General features: G+C 39.7%; 3 long non-coding RNA genes across 3 annotated transcripts; 2 read left to right on the top strand and 1 right to left on the bottom strand.

The window, feature by feature from the left end:
- Positions 1 to 6792: 6792 nt before the first annotated feature.
- LOC149101954 (uncharacterized) lies at positions 6793 to 8293 on the bottom strand. Its single transcript, XR_016202620.1, has 2 exons — positions 8014 to 8293; positions 6793 to 7036 (listed from the first exon to the last, which is right to left on the bottom strand). It is a non-coding gene; the product is annotated as an uncharacterized LOC149101954 (long non-coding RNA).
- Positions 8294 to 9606: 1313 nt separating this feature from the next.
- LOC149101953 (uncharacterized) lies at positions 9607 to 11228 on the top strand. The gene is made up of 3 exons (XR_016202297.1): positions 9607 to 9937; positions 10071 to 10190; positions 11110 to 11228. It is a non-coding gene; the product is annotated as an uncharacterized LOC149101953 (long non-coding RNA).
- Positions 11229 to 11944: 716 nt separating this feature from the next.
- On the top strand, positions 11945 to 13364 carry LOC149101952 (uncharacterized). Its single transcript, XR_016202564.1, has 2 exons — positions 11945 to 12061; positions 12883 to 13364. It is a non-coding gene; the product is annotated as an uncharacterized LOC149101952 (long non-coding RNA).
- The last annotated feature ends 1297 nt before the right edge of the window (positions 13365 to 14661 follow it).

The following is a 14661-nucleotide window of genomic DNA, read 5'->3' as shown; positions in this document are numbered from 1 at the left end:
TTACGAGGACTAGAAACTTTAAATATTTGATTGCTAAATTGTTTATATTGAAAAGTAGCGATGGTTGGAAAAGCGTTTTGTAAAGAATGTACACGTTTTAGTCCACTCCGAGTGAACCTGAAATGCGAGGAAACAGGAGACCGTGATATATTTCGGAAGAACGTCTGGGAGTTGAAAGTTGATCATCTCTTCTGGCAGAAGTTCAGCTAAAAACCACTAATATATTAAATTTCATGTCTTTGGAAGTATTGATCGGTCATATCACGAGCAACGTTATCTCATAACAGAAAGTAAAATATTTCTTGTGCTTCAGCAAATTTCTTCCGTCGCCTATTTAGTGAAAGACGTTTCGATACTTCCTTGTTTATTTTTTATTTCGGAAGGGGTGGGCGCCAGCTTGATTTTAGGGTTCCTTCAGTAAGATTGTTACCTTTTATGGTAAAGCTTTGTTTCGGAGCTGAATCCAATACTTTCCTTTCATAGTGTGTTAGAGAAAGAACCGGTGAATATATGCCTTGTATTGTTTGGCTACCTAACGGAAACCCCTTCAAGAATTGTGCATTTTGAATATATCTTTATCATTTATGTTTGTAACTTGGTACACTTCCATTTACATCATTCAAGTGACACTCGGCATGGGTGACGTTCTATGAATCATCTGATGGACAAGGGCGCTAGTCCGAAGTCACGCGACGCTAGGAAGAGCGTTGCGTGACTATAACTTACTCTGCGTACGGCATGTTCTCTGACTGTAGCTTAACCTCTTCGTTGACCGCTTGCCGGCGGTCTTTTCTTGATTTTTTGGTCTCGACGAGTGTTTCTTTTGGCGAGCGCGAACACAAAAAGGGTGCATGGACGAAGAAAAGCTGGGATCGTCCAGCAATCTTTCCTTCCTCTGAGAAGGAAAAATGACGAACCCAGAAAGCGTCTGAGTAGCAAGCTATTAAGTCTATAAAAGGACAGAGTCTACACTGACACGCTTTCTGGGCCACAGCATACCCAAGCTCAAGCTGTGAATCGGCGAAATTCTCGCGCATTTAAAATATGAAAGAATGCGAAAACATGCGGACACTTGTTCACTGTGATGATAAAAAAAATGGGTGCCTCTCGGTATAACTGTATAAAATCTTAAAACAAAAACAAACTGAACGTAGAGTGGTTGCATCGCTGCACGGTTCCCACCAGGAACCCATGACTATGAGCGCGCAACTATCCCACATTCCTGTCACGTTCACAGACCTATCTATAGAGCGTTTTCATAGTCACGCAATAACAAATAAAATCAAAAACCATTCAGTGGATAAGGTCAAGAAATTGTAATAATACAGAAGATAAATAAAGAAGTTCTCCAATTTTAAGGTGTGTGCGTTATCCCAAAGTTGAGATATTCGTCGAAATGTTCGGCGCAAATTTACAGAGCCTAGTATGGAGCCGCCATGTTGGTGTTTCTAAGTGGTACACCAACATGCATGGCGGCCGGAAAAGAGTGTTAACATTTGGAACTTACTTTGGTTATCTGGGACAATGATTATCTGCACTGAACAAATAAACATTTAAATAAGCACTTTTCCAAATACGTCTTAAATGGCTAAAAATCATGAGATAAATACATATATTTCGACAAACGCGATCGTAGCTTTGTGTCACGCATCGCCATAACTTGGAAATTCAAAATGCGCTGGTTTCCAAACGAAGAGCGCTATTGAGCTGGAGAGTTGTAAACAGATATAGCTTTAGTACCTCTTATGCCTAATGAGGATAAAAACTTTGGTGGCTCTTTAGGTTTGGATTTACTTAAGAATTAGATGACGTCACGTGAAAACGCTCTATTTTTATTTTAGCCTGCGTAACACGCGTTCCCTTTCAAAGAGCTTTTCCCCGTTCTGGCCGCACGTAAATTGGAGCGAGAGCAAAAATTCCACGAAGGTCCCTGCTTCGTCAAATTTTTGCTCTCACTCCAATTTACGGGCGCTCAGAATGCGGAAAAGCTCTTCGTACGAGAACACTTGCTACGTAGCCGGCTATTTTTAGTTTAAATTTACTGGGAATTCAGTCCCCCGCGGGAACCTCAGTGACCAATCACAAGCACGGAATTAAAAATAGAGAAGGAATTAGCGTGTTTTATTACTTATGTCCACCTGAGACCGCCATTTTTATCCGTTACCGACCGCGCTCTCATGCATAACTGAGCTGACTTATTCCGCGGGAAAAGAAGCTTAAAAATAGACCAGTCTGTAAAAATGCCGTGACATAGGCTTATTATGGAAGGAGCGCGCACGCTCCTAGTGATAGGCTCCTTGTTCCCGCGTAAAGAATTAAAAAAAAAAAAAAGAAAAGAAAACTGTATGCCATGCATGTAGTAACTGTGCAGTGGAATTCCGATTTCTTGACCCTGAATTTTTCGAACTTCCCGATAACTCGAAGCAAAAGTCGCTTCCATCTCCTCAGTCGAACACTGTAATTTTACCCTCGATTTCTCGAACCATCCAATTTTTCGGACCAATTTTCGTTTCCCTTGGAAGTTTGAAAAATCGAGATTCCACTATAATTGCCAAAAAGGCAAAAAAAGATAAAAATCAGGTGGAGGTACTTATTTCAACGCAACTGAAAAGGTCTGGATGGGGTATGCAAATGTCAGTTGTCAGTTAAAATTTTGTCTATTTATCAGTTGTCAATTAAATTTTAGGCCATTTGTCAGTTGTCAGTGAAGTGACTGTTAATAATTAACTAAAGGCCTTAAATGGCTCAAACCTCTCCTAGTTGGCCCCTTTTATAGTCAACGAAGTCTACGAAGTAAACTTTTGCAGCTGATGTTGTTCCTTAAGGTAGAACAGGCTTTGAAAAATAATACTTATTATACATATACTTACTCCGCCCTCGTCATCTATCTGACACGAGATAGAAACCGAGGTCGAATGATTGAATAGTCTCACGGCAAACATACTTCCACTGGATAAATGCAAGGACCACTTGTAAAAACAGCAACGGAGTGAAGCCGGATCTTGGTTTGGATCAGGATCAGCAGTGTAAAATAAAGCATAAAACCAATTGAAAGGCTGACCGCACGGCTGAAAGCAATCCTTTCCAGCCGTCCGGTCAGCCTTTCAATTGGTTTTATACTTCCATTGAGTCATTACATTCCAATCTATATATGTTTTTTCGTCGGTCCTCTATTGATCTTTCTTTCTGTGTCAAAACAATAGTGTATCGTCATTTTAGTTCATGCACTCTGCGAGCGGAGCCTCTTTTATAAGAAAGGACTCTGCTTGCAGGGTGCTTATCATGTAGCCTGCGACGTATTTCCGGCTGTCACTTGGTTTCGCCGAAAAATAACGTCTGCGAACCCGAGCCAGGAAACGATTTCTGTGTCGTAATGACTTTTGTCCTCCTTGGCCAATCAGATTCCATGATAGAATGAAACTCGAGTGCTCTTCGCAGCGAATACCTCGCGCAGTAGTTCTAGGGTTATTTGAGCTAAACTGTGATTGGCTTAGAATTCCTAAGTCACAGAAATCGTTTTCTGGCTCGGGTTCGCAGACGTTATTTTTCGGCGGAACCAAGTGACAGCCGGAAATACGTCTGCGTTCGCAGGCTACTTATCATGATGCTGGTTCTTCAGGGGCACCCAACGACCGTTTTCTCTCGAATGCTGTTAGACGCTGTTTTAGGCTATCTGGAGTACTTTTAAAGCTCTGTAGGTTAATTTTAGGTTGCACTAAAAAAATGTTATCTGTTCGGATATTCTAGGGGAACTTGAGTATTCTCGAATTTATTAGGGCGTTTTTGTCCATTTCCCGAAAACCTTAGGTCTTATCGCCTTTCCGAAAATGATAGCTGACCTTTTTTCGGTACCCAAAACGACATTTTCAACAGTCCGAAAACAACAGACATTAAATTTCTCATATCACGAAAGTTCGAGGTGCCAATTCTCTCAAGAAAATCAGAGGGGATTAAAGGCCTTCCGAACAGATAATTTACCGAAACCATCCGTTGGGTGCCCCTGGTTCTTTATTCATAATGCTGCATTCAGCCTCTTCATACTACCACATGCAATGAGCTCAATTCCTGTTTTCAACTTTGCTGAGCCATGTCAGTTTCTTGGCTTTGTTAACACGCACAGAAAAGTTGGTCTCTTCAACGAGAATGAGTTAAGTAATGTTTAAAAAACGAACAGCAGTGTTTTGGCTATCTTTAAAACGGGGAACGGGGAATCGGGGAATCGGGGAATCGGGGAATCGGGGAATCGGGGAATCGGGGAATCGGGGAATCGGGGAATCGGCGAATCGGGGAATCGGCGAATCGGGGAATCGGAGAATCGGGGAATCGGGGAATCGGGGAATCGGGGAATCGGGGAATCGGGGAATCGGGGAATCGGGGAATCGGGGAATCGGGGAATCGGGGAATCGGGGAATCGGGGAATCGGGGAATCGGGGAATCGGCGAATCGGGGAATAGGAGAATAGGAATGGGGAACGGGGAACGGGGAATCTTTAAAATGAGGAATCTTTAAAAGCGGGAATCTTTAAAATGGGGAATCTTTAAAAGCGGGAATCTTTAAAACGGGGAATCTTTAAAAGCGGGAATCTTTAAAAGCGGGAATCTTTAAAATGGGGAATCTTTAAAAGCGGGAATCTTTAAAACGGGGAATCTTTAAAAGCGGGAATCTTTAAAACGGGGAATCTTTAAAACGGGGAATCTTTAAAAGCGGGAATCTTTAAAATGGGGAATCTTTAAAAGCGGGAATCTTTAAAACGGGGAATCTTTAAAAGCGGGAATCTTTAAAATGGGGAATCTTTAAAAGCAGGAATCTTTAAAATGGGGAATCTTTAAAAGCGGGAATCTTTAAAATGGGGAATCTTTAAAAGCGGGAATCTTTAAAATGGGGAATCTTTATTAAAAGCGGGTGATTTCTTGTCAACCACTGTTTTGACTTTCCGTCCTTGTTCCTGGTTTTTGTGATAAAAACGGCTTCAAACGACCCTTCCCCTATCACATCTTGTTGGCCGAGATCATTCCACTTAAACTGTGGAAGACCTTCAAAGCGACCGACTCTTTCTTCTTTAAAGTGAATGCAATGGGCACTTTGAAATTGTCTTCGCATGACTGCATGGCGTAGAAAGAGGTATCATTAAGCACGCAATGACGGATTATACGCGAAATTCGCCGTCACATCGTTCGGGCATCGAGCATCGAATTGCTTTATTGCCGGTTTTCAGTGTCATGCAATTCAAAATAAACAAAATCAAAATCAAAACAGTTCAAACGATAAAGTCCAGAATCTTGAAGAGAAAGAAGGTAAATATGCAATGACTTTCGCTTAGATTCAGGTCACAGCAATGTTTCTTACGCAAGACATGCGGAGAATTTTTTAACCCAAATTTATAGAGATTTTGATGGAGACGCCGTGCTGGCGCCCATCCGGATGGCGGCCGGAAACTAACAGAAACATCTGTCACTGAGTTTTGCTACAAAAGCGTGAATTTATCTCTTCAAGAACTCAAAAACATTTTAAAAATAATACTTTTTCTAATACATGAACTGTTCAGATAGCCAAATTCCCCGAAATAAGTCACTCTCTTAACCAACACGACAGCTTTCTTGCCCGTCATGTAAATGCCGCGTCACGCAAAAGATTAGAAATTCAAGCGCAGTCTATTACAAAGCCAAGAACCCACTTGGAGCAAAAATTTGTATGACTATTAGTTTTCAGCTGCTCTTACACATCATGAAAGTAAAATCTCAGGATGATTAATAGTTTTGTAGTTTGAATTTTAGCGACGTCATCTGAGGGGACTGTTGATTTATCGATTAAACGATCAAAAACGTGTTTTCCCTGCCATATATTTGTCGTTAAGTCGTAAGTCCTTCCATTAGCACATGATAAGGCTACGACAAATATCCATCGCTGCGAAACTAAACGTCACAGTCCGGAGTTAAGATAAATCCAGGCGGTTAGATTCTTTGGTCGGTCTAGCGGATCTCAGAGTGAGAATCGAGATTTGAACCGCTCCACTATCACGCGAAATCGATGTGCTTTAATAGCGTGCAATAAAATTACAATGAATAAATTCCACAACTGTCTCTGTACCTGTTGAGTTGATACATATGAGAGAATAAATAGCTTCCGGTGGGAAACTGAGAGATTCTCGTTCACTTTTCAGTAAAGATTAACACTATTAAATATTCCCCACTTTAAAGATTCCCCATTTTAAAGATTCCCGCTTTTAAAGATTCCCCATTTTAAAGATTCCCGCTTTTAAAGATTCCCCATTTTAAAGATTCCCGCTTTTAAAGATTCCCCATTTTAAAGATTCCCGCTTTTAAAGATTCCCCGTTTTAAAGATTCCCGCTTTTAAAGATCCCTCATTTTAAAGATTCCCGCTTTTAAAGATTCCCCATTTTAAAGATTCCCGCTTTTAAAGATTTCCTGTTTTAAAGATTCCCGCTTTTAAAGATTCCCCGTTTTAAAGATTACCGCTTTTAAAGATTCCTCATTTTAAAGATTCCCCGTTCCCCGTTCCCCGTTCCCCATTCCTATTCCCCGATTCCCCGATTCGCCGATTCGCCGATTCCCCGTTCCCCGTTTTAAAGATAGCCGCAGTGTTTTATCAAATGTAAAGACACTCGATAAACATTCATTACTTTTGTATTTCCTTTATGAATTATTAATGAGTTTTTGAAGCATTTTTAATTAATCATGTCAAATGCAAATTCAATATTCTGGACATAGATTAACCTCTTGGATATTATTTTGTTATTAATGAAGTTAAATGATGACAATTGTATTTCAAACTTTGTGATTTGTTTTTGTTTAATTAACTGCCTCGTTTACGCATTTTGTTTCAACAAATTCGTCTGTGACATCACTTGGAGATCATTTCAACTAGTATTGTTAATATTATTTGTATTTCCCCATTGTTTGGGCGTTCAGTGCAGAATTTGGAGTACTCCTTAAATTTGCCAAATGTTGGCGCTTCCTTCAGCCGAATGCTCTATTGTCATCTGACGTCCGCTGCCCACTGGAGGTTCAGCTGAGCCTGAAAAACAAACATAAAACCTCCAAATGATTGTTCATTATCCTTTTAGTCTTTTGAAAAGTGTGTATTGGGTCGACACTATGGTCGGTGTATGCCCGTTAATTGTATTTCGACCCGTCTACGAGCTCGTCAACTGATACATGTACAGCGCGAATTGCCTGCCATACCAGACATTAAGCCACCTTCATTTGTATAATGACATCAAATATGTTTAATTTTGATGTATATCGGTTATCCTAAGGAAAAATACTGAGCAATTAAACAGAAAAAGAAATAGCGTCTTTCTCTTCCTTAGAGTATGAACTTTTGTTTTCGAGGCATCTGTGACGGATTTTTGACCAAGTCATTTTAGAACCCATTTTATAGGCATGATCCTCTCGTTTTCTTGAGATATTTTCGCATTTGAAGAGGTTAGATTTCCACTGCTTCCTTTTGTTAAATTCTCCTCGTTCACCTCGGTTACGTTACTTCACTAATCTTTATATTCGGGTGAAAGAATGGAAACACTTCCTTTTGAGAACAGAAACTGAAAGAGAGATGTAATTATTATATCGTGATCTCCCGGTTCACTCCCAGCAGTGAAGGATACTCATGATGCAGCCTTTTCAGTGTCCAGTGTTCACGCGGCATGTACCCAGTAATCATCAGGATATAATCTCTTGATGAAGGTTCTATTCAACACTGAATTAGATCATGAGATTGCTATCACGCATGGATGAGAGCGAGTAATCTAATTAGTTGAGTATAAATTTACTAGTAATTCAAAGCTATTATCTAAATCCTCTTCACATGCACTTTGAAAACGCAAAGAAGCGGCCGCCAGTTTTTTTTTTTTTAGAAAAAGCGCACACTGCTAGGCTACTCACCATCCACAACAGAATAGATAGCGAGTAGCGTAACCAATCAGAGAACGGTATTCGTGATAGAACGCTAGTAGATTCATACTATTCAGAGATATTTCTTCCTAAACAAGCTACCTGAGGTTTGTTCTGCGTCAACTTCATTGAACAGTCCATTGAACCCAATCTGCAGTTGCCCGGTTTGTTGGCTATGTCCTCGGAGAAAGAATCCCTCAGGAGTCTGGATCGGACGTCCGTTAGCTGTGGACAAAAGGAGACACACGGCCAACGGAAGGACGGCAAGTTTCATGGCTTGACGTTGACGATAGAACTTAAATGTTTCTTGACTATGACTTGCGAAAAACTCGAAACAACTGGCAACTGGGTAGTTTATACAAATATGCCCGGACTTTATACTGACAAGCTATTCACCCAGGAGTCAATGTAAACTGACACTGTAAACTGACACTGTAACCTTTTTCTGTTTGAAAGGAATTATAAACATGTGTTCGTGGGCAGACGCAAACACGAACGTTAGGGAAACTGCGATAGCTTGAGTACACTCAGCCTGACTGCAGGCAAGGATTTTCAAAAATAGTTTTCCAATTCGCCCAAACTTTCTCAAGTGTTTGCATGACGCCCTTCATAACACAAACCCAAAAGAATCTTCTAGTGCAATCTGTGATATCATAACCACACAGAGTGCTCTCAATGCTGCGTGTGGCCAAAAGGGATGCTGGACAGGGTGGAACTCCCGGGGGGGGGGGGGCGGTGTACTCCCAGAAAAATTTGTTGGGGGTGTGCTGCCCGCTCCCAAAACCCTTCCCCTATTTATGACCAAAATGTGCGATTTTCCCTGCTCTATTTATGACCTGACCAAAAATTCGATACTCTATTCATGGCCGTTGCGGCTTGCACAGTTGCTCTAAAAGTAATTTATGAAGGGCTATTGTTGATGGTTTAATCGATGAAGATGAAAAATTACCTTCTTCTTAAAAACATACTCAATTTAACACCAGAGTGCAAAAACCATACCCTATTTCTGACCAAAATGGCCCAAATCGATTCCCTATTTATGACCAAAACGGCTGAAAAACCATACCTGTGTGGCCGCATATACCTATATAGCCCATATAAGGGAGTACCCCATCCCCCCGGGGGTGGAACTAAAACCAGAGCTTTTCTTGATAACTGTACTGAGTATACATTTGACGCAAATATTATACTTGTGTGATGTCAAAACGACCGTGACACTGTAGATCCCTTCATCAGAGCGCTTCAGAATCTATCATGGTTAAAAAAAAAAAAATTACAGCGCGAGATTTCCCGCTGATGTCCCCGCGAACTGCAAAATTGTAAACAAAGGGTATTGTTTTTCCATTAAAACTTCACGTCGTCTTCTCCTTTTCCTCGGACCTGCGTGAGTAAACAAGTAAATCGTGCTTTGTCCTACTAGTTTCTGGAAAGATGATTTACACAATGCACTTGTACTGACGTTAGGTCCTGACCTATTTATTCATTGAATTTTTGTTTGTTCACATGATAATCGACGAAAGTTACCCGATCCAAGCTTTTCGATCAGTGCAATAAAATTCTTTACAAGCGCCAGAGTACAGAAATGAACAATTGTTTATTTTCAACTATGATCCTTCTTTCGCTCAAAGCGAGCAAAATGGAAAATGAAGCGTCCTTATTCCCACTGGAGTGTATTAAAAGTGTAAGAAGATACAGTAATTTGATTGTATGGTCGTAGGAAGCATTCAAGGCGATCAGTAATTTTGTCATGTCTTGTTACGAAAGCCTCGCTTCGAGGCAGGGATTTATCAGTGCTTTACTTCCACTAAAACCTTAGTTTTCTACTTAATTATCAAGGAAATCAAGCAAGAAACTATAGTGTTATAGAAAGCAAGTAAAGGAGAAATTTGAGAGATCGGGGGCTATTCATATGTATATAACTCTTTTCTGTGTTTTAATCCCCCTTAACAATAATAAAATTCCTTTCAAGGGCTTATTAGTGAATGAGCATTGCTTGGAGGTGGGAATTTTTCAGGGGCTTGGCATGGTAAAGATTCCTTGTTGCAAAGTTTATTCACTTTGATTTCCTTCGGTGCAATAACTCGGCTCAATTAACAGTAATAACGGAATTTTGAGTTCAGACATGTTTACTTCAAAGTTGCTACTTTTCCTGGTATTAGCCTCTGGTGCACCTTTTGCATTTGGACGAAGCATTCCTCGTGGGGCTATTAAGCTCGATGAATCTTCTTACGAGGGTTTCAGAAATGATGGAGAAGAGAGAGCAATTTGGAAAAATGATGGTTAGTGACAAGTTAGATTGATTTATGTTTAAGGAAATTCGTAGTCTTGCAACAACAGAAAAGTATTTTACCTGTGTATTCGGTAAATAGGGAGTTGTCAGGACTGGGTGAATTACATATAATTGTTATGTTGTACTGGTCGCAATGCAGGCAAATAACGTTGTGAACTAAAAGTATGGTTAGCGCGAAACATCCACAATGCAAACAGTTGTCACGTTATCAGTTTCTTCTTTACTATTTCCTTTCCCTTGGTTCAACCATAACCCATTTGGTGTGTATATACCTCACTGAGCCCTTATCGATGGTCTGGCCATCAAATCGAAGAGAACTAGTTTAATAATTATATGTTAAATAACCAGTTTATTTAGGTCGGCATATTTCCTTCAAAAACCGGGGTTTTTCTTTAAAATGGGACATTTTCTCCCCATTTTCTTTTGACTGACTGAGCAAACCATAGTTCGTGCTAGGTGGAGACAAGGCAAGCCACATTCTTTTCAAAACAAAAAGTAATCAAATATGCAAAATCCACGTGCTTGGATTCAACTCAACCATGGAGAAGTAATAAAGATTAAGGTTCATTGTTTACCGTGGACATAGAATTTTAATTATATTAACTGAATGCAAAGTGTTTTGTCGGCTCAGAGCGGAGTCAAGTATAATTTTTTGGTTGCCGCTAGGTGCCCAGGAAGACCAAGGCAGGGGATGAAGTGTTTATATAATAAAACTCTTACAATTTAATAAGAGGATTTTTTAACGGGAAAAGAGAAACTGTTTCTAGAACCAAAATAATTACTACTGACGAGAGATTTTCGTTTCATAAATGACCACCGATCCCAGAAGAAACAGAGAAAGGTGAGGTACAACTAATAGTCTACACTGAGAGAAGTTCGATGTTAAAATCGTTGCTGCTGTTGTTTAGTTTTAGGCCAAACCAATCTGGAACGTGAAGAAGATCTGTTGACGGCACGTGGTATTCTAGATAGTGTAAAAAACAAAGCGAACCAGGTAAAACAGAAAGCTGAAGAGTACAAGGATAAAGCAAAAGGTGCGATTCCGATCAATTTTCTTCAAACGTTGCAGCCAAGAGTGCTATGAGATAACAAAGATATGCTATTAATTTTAACCAGGCAATCGACTTCCACGTGACAATTTTTTATATTTTCGGGACAAGGCGCTTTGTTAAAATAAAATATCACTGTAGTGTACATGAATTTCTTTTCAGTTCCTGCTTAAATGAGGACACTAGAAGCTTGAGCACCTCACATTTCTTTGAACATGGTTTTTCATGGTTATCTAACGTAGGCTCTTTCTCATAAACTAATGGTTTAGCCTAATTTTACTCTGTACAAATTAATCCTTTTATGTTTCATTGTAACTACAGCTATCCTAATAGTTATACTAAACCTAATCAACTTTAATTGAACGTACGCAGTATCTAGAATTCTAATCGTTCCAATTGTTATTGATGGAAGTGAGGCTTGAAGTGAAAACCCAATAATTCTTTGTATGTTCTACAGAGAAGGTTAACGAAGTGAAGAACAAAGCTGGATCTGTGATGAACAACTTGCCAGGCTTGGTTCAACGAGAGTTTATTGACCTCATGAACGTCAGAGATGACAATATCGAGCCTTTAGTCGAAAGCGAGGATGGAATCTTGAACAACCTGGAGGGTGAGATAAAGCTAGGACTCGGTTCTTTGTTTCTATGTGGTTAATATCACGAGCTTATTGACTGTTTGGAGGTGCCCTAAGGTGGATATTTCGTTGGTTGTTGAGCTCCTATCTTATACCTTTCGTTTAGACGTAAATCAAGAGGCAAACATAAATGATGCCAGAGAGGGAATAAGCGATGTCATGACGATGAACAACGAGGTATTTGATAAAACGCACATTAATTAACTATGTTTTACCGTTTTACCGCATACATTTCCTTGGAACAGAGATTATCCTTCAAAAGATAACATTTGTCGTTCGGCCTGTGTGAAGGGGTCAGTTATTTAGAACAGCAGTGAAAGTTTGTAAAACTTCCATTTTGTTTTATTGATGATTATATCGGGATCTACGGATAAACATGTTGTGAAACGTAAAACTTTTCAAACATGAAAAATGTGATTAACATTTTTTTTGCTTGGCAAGTAAACTAATTATTAAATTCACGATTATTGCTACTGTGATAGCTACAAGGAAAGTTCAGCGATCGTTGCATTCACATGGAAACCGGTTGTCGTTAAGATTGCTTAACTTTTTCAGTGTAATGATCGCAGCCATTGTACTGATCACATGGAATCCAGCCTTCACTTAGTCTAGCTTTCTTATCCATGAATTTTGGGTTCCTTAAGCCCTTATTACCACTGGGGGCACGTTAAACCAGTTGCGATCGATAAATATGTGCTGAAAGTTTTATCGATATTGTTTTAGATAATATCAGGTCCTGAATTGTTCTCGCATTTTGATTGCTTCATGCTTATGTTCAGTTGGAGGACAGACGGATAGATGACGTCAATAACGTTTTTTGGTTTCTTCATTATACATCAAAAATACTTTTCATGTTGCTCTGCGTCTGTTCAGTAATTGATCATAGATGACGTCAAAATTTGACAACAATACAAAAAGTGGTACACGAGGAGGTAACTGAGTGTGTCGATGACGTTCTTGCCGCATTTTGTTCATTTTTTTTTTTTTCAAACATACAGGACGACTATAAAGCTGATGACACTAACAATGCACAACTGCATGAACATGTACGTTGCCGATACTGTGGACGGTGAGGTGGCAGGTGAAGGTTATGGGCTCTATGAAGACGAAGAACAGGATAACTACCTTGAAGACGAGGGAGAACTAAAGGATGAGAGGCTGGAAGACGAATTTTTTGACACGGAGAATGAAGAGTGATCATCAATTATGATGTCAGTCAAGAAACTGCTCATAAGTTATAGCTTGTAAATTTTCCCAAACACAGTAGCACACCGAAGTAATATTGCGCATAAATACAATAACGCTCTGAGATTTGTTATCTTTGTTTCCCAAAACGCGTGTCGCTTCTCTCCGAGACGCTATTCTCTTTTCCCTCTAGTCTCACTGCGATAAGCACTTCATGCACTTTCGGGTGATATTCGAAACTTTTGTATTCAAGGCTTGTTTTGCTTAACGTAATAAAGGTTCACAGTTTTAGATATTTCTGGTACACTGCATTACTACTGTATACAGGCCATATTAAGAATGATGACAGTTGTACTGAGTGAACAGAGAGAGAGAAAGAGAGTCCAGGTTTGGACGTTAGTGCTGGGCATTTTGGACCGAGAGTGAACCTATCCATTTTTATAAAAGTGTCCTTTTGAGAACGGCACACAAAAAGCAACAGAGTCCGTTTTCACTTGTACGTGTGACCACGACAAAAAATTAAAAGCAAAATGAAGGCGATGGAATGCTTTTAGTCAAAGGCGTTTGAAACGTGATTTTCTCTGAGGCATTGTTTCTCTCTCCTAAATAATGTAGCAGGAAATGAAAACCGTAAAGAGGACAAAAGAAACAAACAAACAACAACAACAACATCAACAAACAAACAAACGAACGTTTCAACGCAACAGTCAAGTTAGAGAAAGCTTCATTTGATTTGTAATATTTTATACGTTTTGAAATTGTCCCCGAGCGTCAGTAACGTTAACTATGATGACTGGAGTCAAGTGGTTCTTGCGGCGGCAAATTTCAAATGGACATAAGGAGGAAGGGATCTGAAAGTATTCTGCCTGACAGACTGTCCCGTAGTTCAATATTCGAGGATGGTAAACCTTCTCAAAATCAGGATCATTATAATAAACATGTTACCATTTTATGACATAAACAACTGCTGAATTACTAGTTCATTAACCTCTTTCATGAACGGACAAAACTCGGTCTGCGTTTGTTGCCTGTTGCAGTCGAGATATACGTAGATTTTTCTCGTTGCTATAGCTTTAGAGTTTTTGTCGTCTTAAAAGACAGTTTTCCGTTTGTAACTTGAATTCTGCAATTCAGAGCTCTGGATGAAAAGATGCGTTTCTTAAATCAATGAAAGTGTTCCCAAAACTCGCTCAGTTTGTTCAGTGGTGCGTTTGTAATTAAAAATGCAAATACGTGCGCTGTAACACGCCAGAGAAAGTGTAAGAAAGCTTTCCCTTTTCATTAGTGTTCCCTATGTTTTAAGGTTTTGCAGCCCCTGCCCAGGCAAATTGAGATAAGCGCCTCAAAAAAGACACTAAGAAATTGATTTACAGTGTATGTGGTTGAAAGGGACTTACAAACCATATGAAAATAACATGAGATAACAACTGGTACAACTCCCTTTGTAACGTGGTACATTAGTACTGATCGACTAAACCTCATACTATTCCTTTAAAATCACCTCCGGGACCTATTTACCCTCGGCAATGTTTATAGCACAAGTGCTAGTGGGGCCGATCAAACAACTGAAACAAATAATTGAAAATGAACAT

This window comes from Orbicella faveolata, unplaced genomic scaffold, assembly GCF_042242905.1.
Source record: "Orbicella faveolata isolate gen_17 unplaced genomic scaffold, um_ofav_v1 contig_36, whole genome shotgun sequence".
NCBI classification, from domain to species: domain Eukaryota; kingdom Metazoa; phylum Cnidaria; class Anthozoa; order Scleractinia; family Merulinidae; genus Orbicella; species Orbicella faveolata.
The sequence above is the reverse complement of the archived record's forward strand: the minus strand, read 5'-3'. Positions and strand labels throughout refer to the sequence as shown.